This window comes from Chinchilla lanigera, unplaced genomic scaffold, assembly GCF_000276665.1.
Source record: "Chinchilla lanigera isolate Chin_1 unplaced genomic scaffold, ChiLan1.0 scaffold00009, whole genome shotgun sequence".
Classification (NCBI taxonomy): Eukaryota; Metazoa; Chordata; class Mammalia; order Rodentia; family Chinchillidae; genus Chinchilla; species Chinchilla lanigera.
The window spans coordinates 5348475-5358258 of NW_004955410.1; positions in this window are offsets into that span (position 1 = coordinate 5348475).

Genomic DNA, 9784 nt, shown 5'->3' on the forward strand with positions numbered 1-9784 from the left:
CTCGCTTAGGCTCTGGCCGCCCAGGACCGCGGGAGGGGTGCACGCAGCCACACGCGGCGGGACCACCAGGCCACGGCCACGGCTGCGCTTGGGTCGGGCAGGAGCGCGGAGCAGGGCCTGCACAACCCTCCCACGGATTTGTTCCTGCTCCCGCGTCTCTCTCTTGCCTGCCCTAGGCCACGGTAAATAGCTCCTGCCTCCAGGGTGTATCCCATCAGGACACTTAAACCAGAAACAAGCTAGGTGTGCGCATGTATCTATGCTTAATCATTTAGCCTATTATACTGTACAGTGTTTATTTTTAGCCTTACCAGTGGAAAAGATTCTCCTGTTCCATGTCTTAAATTTTTAAGGGAAGAAATCTGAAATGCAAATAAACGATTTCATAGGTTTTTCACACTGCCTTCAACGGAAGGAATGGGAGGCGTCATCAGCCGTGAGTGCAGAGCCTCACACGTGACCTGGGAGAGGCAGCCGCAGCTCCGGAGCCTCGGTCCTGCTCCTGTACGACTCGCTCAGCAGTGGCTCCAGCCTGCAGGGGTGGCTGCCAGTCTCAGAGGGCCAGAGAAGAACCCAGGAAAGTGAGCAGCTCCTTGGAAACTTCCAGATACTGCTTCATGATGGGTACAGGGGTACATGGAGGCCCAGCTACTCGAGAGGCTGAGACAGGAGGATTGCTGGTTGGAGGCCAGCCGGGGCAACACAGCAAGAGCCCATCTACAACAGAGTACTGTTATGATAACAGTAATATTATTCTCTTGGCTATTCTTTTATTATCCTAAACTGTAACTGGTACAATGCCTGTCCATGAAAATGCATATTAAAAATGTGTCAGCGAATGAATACATTCAATTATATGTGAGTCCTTAGACTGTGTTTACTTAAATTGAGTACTTTCTCGTGTTTTTTTCCTCTAATGTTCTTCTTTAAAGACAGGGCTTCCACTGTCCCTGGAAGTAGAGTTGAGATGACATTTCCCTTGTGCATAGATTGATATTCTACACAGTGCTCAGAATTTCAGTTTAACATTAAGGGTCAAGAACAGGAATTGCCTGGAACTTAGGTATCTGTGCAAGTGTTCAGTTATTTAAAATGAAAATTCTGAGGTGGGGGCAGAGAAAATCCGTAAAGAATATAAAGGTTTTGTTACAACAGTCTATAATTTTTTCTGAATCTTATAATCTAGAAAACTGATGCATTAACTGATTACAGTTAGGTTTCCCTAAAAATAGTCCATAGGATCTAAACCAGTGCTTCTCCAACAGTAACCAGCAGGTGAATTTTGTTGCAATACAGACCCTGGTGGAGAAGTTCACAGATGGTGTCTGAGACACCCAAGCTTGTGTGATGCTGGTCACGCTGTCTGCAGACCAGTTAGAAAACTGAGGACCAAAGATCTTAAAATATTCCATGTTCTTTAAGGCCAGGGATAAATATAACTGTTTTAAGACACTGAAATGAGATGAGGTTTCATTTTTTACAATGTAATTTTATCAGCAAGTTGGTCAACAAGACAAATTTTAAGCTTTTCCTCATAGCTATCATTAACCACAAAATAAAAATAGCACATGTCCCTCTGTGAGTGAAGAGTGTAACAGGTAAACAGAGACAAGTTAACTTAAAGTAGGTGACAACTGTGATTGGTGGACTTTTTTTTAGCTTTCCATAGCAAGTCTGGAAAGGAAGAAAATAGTTGTGCTTGCAAAAGAGCACTCAAATGTCAGCTTTAATTAACAGAAAGGAAAGAGGAGATGAAGGTCATGCCGGAAGTCAAATACAAATGGGAAATTATCTCTAATGTATGTGACAGGCAATAGTTCACTCTTCTTAATATATAAAATAGTCCTCTACAAAAAAAGGTCCAATTTTTAAATTCATAAAGGACTTGAACCTGTCACACGGAGGAGAACAAGTTTTGCACGTATTTTAGAGATCGCGGTGTTAACGACTGAGTCATTGCGCAGGGAAATAAGATGCTGCTCTTTAACTGCTTTATTCTGAAATTCAGATTTTTCTAATCTAATCAAAGAGATGGTGAAATTGACAGTCACAAAATCGGTTTTACATTGGTAATTTTTAAAAACAATTCAGTCATCAGGATCAAGGTTCTTAAAATACTCATGTTTGCAGGAGCGTTAAAGATTTGCCATTTAGAACAAGTCCTGTGCAGCTGTGATGTGACTAATTTCCAGCCTTGACATTTGACGTGTTCTTCTCCATCCCTGCTCTTTTTTGGTTTTACTGAAAGGAAAAATAACTTCCTCAAAGACTGGCTTCTTCAAGAGGACGGCCTCATGTTCCCTCTGTCCACTTTTGCCCACACAGGAATCCGGGCAGCATGGAGCCCCGGGCCACTGCTGTGTGCTCCCACTGGCTGAATCTGCGCAATCTTCCTGAGCTTGTGCGGGCGTTCCCTGCAGGGGACCTCACCTCATCAGCAACAGCCGAAGCTGCTCACCTCCGCACTGCAGCTGGGTGTCCCCAACCTGTAGGCACACACCCCAATGCCGAGTCTTTTCCAGGACCACACGCCGGTGGAGCTCTTTAGGGTTTTAGGGCAAGGAGATCACCCCACACATTTTCCCTGAATGGGGAAGCAACGTTCTCTTGTCAGAATTCAACTCCCCTTTGGAAAGGGATTTCCTCTCCTGTCCACTGTGGCTGCAGCAGAACACAACTCCAAAGCTTACCGAGTACCAAGTTTACTGACATGACCTGTCCTAAAAGACTTCAGCTCAAGTGATTCATTTTGGGAAAAAACACAGGACACTGAGTGCCTGAGTGTGTGACTCACTCACTGGTCCTACTGTCCAAGGCGTGAGCTTGGTTACTTCTCACCAAAATCCTTTTTGAGGTTTTTGAATTTTGGACCGTGTGCCTTTATTAGTTACTCAAAAATTAGTTATACAAAAGTCAAGTCAGCGCCAAGTCTTCTGACCAGCGGCTCACTCCCTGCCTCATAGGCCCCCAGAGGGAGGGCCCCCGGCGCATGGGGAGCCATGCGGCAGGGAGTGCTGTTGCGCGCTGCCCCTTAGGCTGGCTGCCGCTGCTCATTTGAGAACTATCATGACACAGAGAAACAATGACACAATTGGCCCACCATGCACCGACTGCAGATGCCCACCCACAGAGGGGTGTGAATCATTCAAACATGGAAAAACCCCTGGAAATACATGCCATACAACGGGCCACTCTTGCTCCTGCCATTGGGAACCAGAAAGGTCCAGAGTCAGCGGAGAAGCAGCTGCTGAACAAGGACTCAGAGAACATGAGAATGCAGACTAAGCTGGAGGAGTCAGAGGTCCTGTGGACTGCAGTCATGAGAGCCACTCGGAAGCTGTAAACCAGGAGGACCTTGCACAGTACCTGCAGAGACTCATTGGAAGCCATTCTTCCCCTGACAGTACAGGCTGTGGTGGAGCTCCAGAGAAGTCTGCAGCAGGATTCCTTCTGCCTGTGCTGACAGTTGGGGAGAGGACACTAACTGGTTGTGGGGTCCCAATGCGATGGGAGGCTGGAGAGAAAACGCTACAAAAAATGGCTTTGGCCCCAGATGGCTCACTTGATTTTTGACAACCTTTAGGCCGTAACTACTTGTTAGATCCTTCTTGTGTATCTCTGTCTTCCTGAGAAACCACTTTGAAGATACCACCATGTATTACAGCAGTCACTGATATTTTCCTACTAATCTATCCATAACTCTGTAATGTTTGTATTGTTCCTATCCTATTTCATAAATGGATCCATGTTTATTATTATGTGTTTCCTACAACAATCATTGAGAATTATTGAATGATTATTCAATAGGTCACTCAAGTATAGTTCTATTTATATTCTTTAGAAGCCACTTTGAAGATACCTAAGTAAAATACAGCAACTATTGATAATCTCCTACCTCTTTTGTCTGTAACTCACTGTTATTTGTCTATTTGTCTTCCTGAGAAACTATCTTGTAGATAACAATATGAAAAATAATAACCATTGATAATTTCTTACCACTTTGTCTGTAATTTGGTAAGCCCCCCCATTATTGTGTTATCCTTCTTTTACTCTTCAAAATAAAAAAAAATTTTAAAAAAAGTCAAGTCACTTCATCATTATTGTGACTTTAGACATCAATTTCAGTGTATTTAGGTCTATCCTTCACTTACTTGCCTAGGTGCTGAGGACTGAACCCTGGTTCTCACACGCGCCAAGCACATACTGTATCACTGAGTTACTCTAAGCCTGTACATCATATTTTCAGTAATCCCCAGGATTCTAAATGCAGTAATCTATATACTCATTCTTCTGCTGTTGAACATGGGTCTTTCCCAGTTTCTGCTCAAGCAGACTGCATGCACTTATCTGACGACCCCTCCCCCATGTGCTCATGCCAGCCGTGCTGGGATGCACTCCGCTGTCCACTGCTGATCCTGTCTCAGAGCTCCTGTCCCTAGACCTTGGGTCTGGCCTTTCTGGCCTGTTCTCAATGACTCTAAGTCCTGTCCATCCTTACAGCCTGTTTTCTAACCGCCCTGGCCCATCTTCATTTTTCCTTTCATGTATTATCTATGTATGTGCAAGTGCTGGTGAACAGCTGCGGTGTGTACTACAGTAACGTGTGCATTGCTGTTACTCCCTCTCAAAACCGTCCCGTGAACTTCTAGCCTTCTTATCTCTCCCTGTCTGGAGCAGCTTCTGAAGCAGCTCTGGAAGTCCTCTTTCCTGAGGGTCTTTATGGTTTACAATGAAAGGTACCGTGAGCTCTGATGGCAAGCACCATCCTACAGAAAAGGGGGCTCAGAAAAACAGGGTGCTTTGTCCTCACCCACCTCAGCCACTGGATCTGGCAGTGTGTGATCTTCTGCTCCTCCCCAAAGTCAGATGGACCATGAAAGGAACATGATTTAAGTTTATTGAAAACATGGATACAGCCAGGAGAGCACAACTGAAGACTCCTAGGAAAGAGGACCTCCAGACCTGCTTCAGAAAGCAGAAGGAATGATGAGACAAGTGTTTGAAGTTAGGGGGAGGATTCTGAGTAGGAGTAAGACAGTGTATCTTTTACTGTAATAATTATTTTTAATTTAAGCATTCATTATATGTTTAAGTCCTGTCTCACATTATCTTTCTGGGCATATTTTCTTATGTAAACCAGGAAACCTCAGTGTCAACCTCAGAGTATATGTGAACACTAAATAAAACGCATTTGGGGAAAACATTATACAAGCAATTAAGCACCATAAAAATGCAAATGACAGCATTTGCACAGCTGTAATATTTTATAATTATTTTATTATATCACTGATTAGGTGATAATTTGCTGCACTGGTGTCACTGCTGCACTACTTACCATTCTGTGTAACTGCTGTCTGCACAAATATTGTGTCTTTAGTGATGATCAGTGCTTTTTAGGATTCACTATCTGTGCAGCTTCTATCCACACGCACCATGGGCACCCTGCATTTGGAGATTCTCAAGAGCATTGATGGGCTAGAAAAGCTCTTCTGTGATTGATTATATTTGGAATTGACATTATGAACTATTCTATACAGAATTTTTAAATGAGACAAAGGTGGAAATGATGGTTTGTGCCTAGATGTTCCCTCAAGCCTCATGCAGGTGTAGGGATTGGGCTTTTCAGAGGTGGCTGAATCTAGAGTGTGTTACTGAGTCATCCCAACCCAATGCTGGGATTTAGGGTGCTGGGAGGTAGGGGAGTGATTGCTGGATCAGTCCTTTGATTGGATTGACACCACCCTAATCCCAGCAGTCTGGATAAAATAAAAGGGGCAGAAAGAGGCTTGTCTTCCCCCTCCCTTCCCTCTCCTGTTGCTTTTGCTGTATTCTACCACCATGGACTGTTGCCCCTCTGCCGAGCTGTCCTGCCTTAGAGACAGATGATATGGATTGAAGCCTGTACAAACTGTGAGCTAAATAAAGCTTTCTCCCTCTAACTTTGGGTGTCAGGTGTTTTGTCTCAGCAACGAAAAAAGTAACTAAAACCGTGGTCCATAATTTATATGTATGCTGCAGGACAGAAGTCCTCAGAGGCTCATCTTCTCCTGTCCTTTTACTTTTCAGTCCAGTCCAGTTGCTATAAATGCGCATCTTGAAGGTACCTGTGAGCTACCATAAAGCACAGCCACACCTCTGGAGTCATACAAACCTCTCCATCACAGTCAATCCCACTGTCTCTGACTTAATTTTATGCTATCTCTTTCACCTCTAGATATTGTTTCATCTCTTTCCCTGTGCATAATACTTTACATGATGTTTTCTTTTATTATATCATGATTACTGGAAAGCTATACCCACACATGTTTAATCTCCACAGTCTCCATTCCTACCACAGTGGCTGGCATCATGGTAAGTGTATCTACTATGCTTATGAGAGTGCAAATAATGAAATCCATCTTGAAGAAATTAAAATTCATCTGCTTCATATTTGCACAAGTGGAAAGTCTTGGGAACCCAATTTTGTGGGGGAAAATATATATGCATGTAAGTTTTACACAGCAGTATTTGTGGGAAACTTAATGGGGGTAGCCAAAGATAGCAAACTATCACGGAGCACGGAGTTAGAGGTAGGGGAACTGCACAGTGCTGTGGCTTGAGGGTGTCCTCCAGAACCCACGTGCTGACCCAGTGCGGCGCCTAGTGAAGGTGTCTGTGCCTTATGGCGGAGCCCTCATGAGTGCACTAATCCCTGTCTCAGGGGATCCAGCCAGTGAGGGTTCTTCTCACACGTCCACTTCCCTCCTGAAGAGCTGAAGCAGTGTGAAGCTCTTGCCAGCGCCAAGATCTTGGGCTTCTTATTGGAAACAGTGACTCCAAATAAACCTGTTTTCTCTGTAAATGACTCAGCCTCAGGCATTCTATTATACCAACAGGAAATGGACTAAGACACACAGTATCTACTGAATGTAGCTCTACAGATCTCTGTTTGCAGTATCATTAGTTGCTCCACCCAGTGGCTAGTGTTCAAACATGATCAGCAAATTAGCAGGCTGTATTCCTCACAATGCCTCTGTCTTCTGTCCTATGATATATTAACTGAATGGGTACTGACTGTCCTAGTTAGAATCAAGTAGCAGATCTGAATATTGTTTATGGAGCATGACAAAAGCTTCCCTTAACTGCTCTACTTTCTTGCCTTTGGAAATAAAAGAAATTTTTTTTGTAATAAGAAAGCCTAACAAGAGAAAAATTAAAGTATTCTGGAGCAAGCCAAGCACAATTCACTTGATTTTCAGAGGACTGGTAGACTGCAATACATGTAAAACTTCACGTCAAACACTGACATACTTTGTGTGTCTTTCACATTCCAAATATTTATTGATAAAATATATGTATATATGTGTGTATAGAATTGTGCATATGTTCTAGATTAAATATATTGCCTATAAATTACTAAAATTTAAAATGTACTAATTAAATTACTGTACATTTGTGATACATAATACTGCAGTTACACTTGTTTGGGGGAATTTGTACATATACATTTATTTTCTTGATCATTTTGAATCCCTTTATCCCCCTATATCTATCCCTCCCTCTTTCTCCTCTTTCCCTTCTCCAAATGGTTTACCTCCTTGATTCCTACAATTGCTCCTTTATTTTATTCATTAATTAATTTTGAGTTTGTCCAATAAGAGAAATCATTTGATATTTAAATTTTCTGCATCTGACTTCTTTTACTTAACATTATGGACTCAAGACCCATCCATTTGCTGTAAATGACATGATTTCTTTCTTCTTTTTTTGTTTTTGAGATGTAATCTCACTGTGTAGTTTAGGCTGGCCTTGAACTCACTAGGTAGCCCATGTTGGCCTTGAATTCATGGTGATCCTCCTGCTTCAGCCTCCTGACTGTTGGGATAATAGGTATGCACCACTATACCAAGCTCATTTTTCTTTATGGCTAAATTCTTTATGGCTATATATATATATATAATTTTCCTTATCATGTGTTGATGGATATATCAGCTGTCTCCAGAGTTGAGCTATTCTGAATTGTGCTGCCATAAACATGGCTGTGCCTATTTCATTATTGTATGATGTCTTTAATTCTTCTGGAAAGGTACACAGGAGAGGTACAGCTGATCAAACAAAATTCTTTAGTTTTTGAGAAATCTCTGCACTGATTTCCGTAGCACTGTCCCATCAACAATGTAGAATAGTTCCTTTTCCCACACAGCCTTGTCAGCTTTTGCTGTTTTCTGTTCTTGGTGCTGGCCATTTGGACTGAAGACGGTTCAGTTCAGACATAAAAAGCACTGACAAGAGATGAGAGTGAGGGGAAAGTAGAGGGTCGGAGCGTTTGTTCGCAGCCAGGATGCTGTCTGGCTAGAAGAGACTGTGGTTGTGGGCTATTGTCTTCCAAGGAGCTTCGTTCTCATGCCCACAGCATCCACCAGGTTCTAACAGCGTCATCTCAAGACGGCAGACTGAGCATTCACACCAAAATTCCTGCCTTCTATTCAAAACTGGCATTGCAATTTTTCAGTTTAGAGCTGATCTTGTAAAAATAGGAGACAAAGCAGTGAAGAAGGGCTCCACTAGAGCTGACGCAGAGCTCAGAGCACCACCGCACAGGTGACAGTCGAGGAAGGCCTTCGTGTCACAGGCTCCCACCCTCTAGGATGTGTGACAAGCATGTGGCTATGAGCCAGCATCAGGCCAGAGAAAAGCAACAGATTTGTGAATCAAAGAACTTACACCCAGTAACTCAGACATCATACAGAAATACAATAGAAGTTGGAATAAATGCAGTTGTTGGGGGATTTTTTAGTGTTTTAAACAAGATTTTATTATAACAGTAATAACATTGACAATTTTTAAAAAATTTTTGTATTTTAAAGAAAGTAGTAAAAGAAAGAAAGGAAAAGAACAAACACAGCATATCAACACTGCAAACATAAACACAACAAAGAAAGAACAGTTGTTGTTTACAAACACATAAATAAGATAAAGGCGCTCATGACACACAAGTAGATAATATGAAAAAATTGAATGGACAAAAAAGAACTTGGAGATTATAGAAACCCCAATTTCCTGGAAATTAATGATAAATGACACTCATCATAGTTTAGCTTAAACAAGCTCAGCCCAGCTAAAAATCAAAGTAGCGCTTTGGAAGGCTGAGCCCTTTTCGTTGGCGACGGTACAAAGAGAAATAGTCAATTCTCATAATTCACAGACTCCATAGGGCAAAGTTCATGTGCTCACCAAGATTGATCTGCAAGTCTAAAGTCAATATAGCTCTTTTGCTGCCACACATAGACACTCAGAGAATGGGGGAATTGGAGTTGTGAACTCCCAGCTGGGATCAAGCAAGGGGACTCTGATACCTCATTTCCACCCTCACCGAAGATGGCGGGGGTGGAGCGTGTGGGGGTGACGCCCTCCTGCAGGAAGCTCTGACTCCCCTCCAGCTGGGATGCAGTTTCAGCCCCAGCTCCAGCACCTTCGACATGTCGCTTAACACTTCTGAGTCCCAGTCCTCTTTTTCAAAAATAAAGTAGCACAAACCAGAGCAAACTGGGTGTGGGAGTTTTATAATCTAAATGGAATTTTAGCTTGGAGGCAATGATTCAGTGTTCACTGAAGTGCTGTTCTGAGAGACCACATCTACCACGGATGACAGAACTGATGCTAGAAACCGTGCCACAGAAGTTAAGATACGCGAAGGTTAAATACAGAAGTTCAAAAATGCACTTGAAAGGAATGTCAGGTGGGATAAAAGAAAATAGCGACAATATTTGAAGAGATAGTGGGTAAGAATTCTAAGAAATGTAGA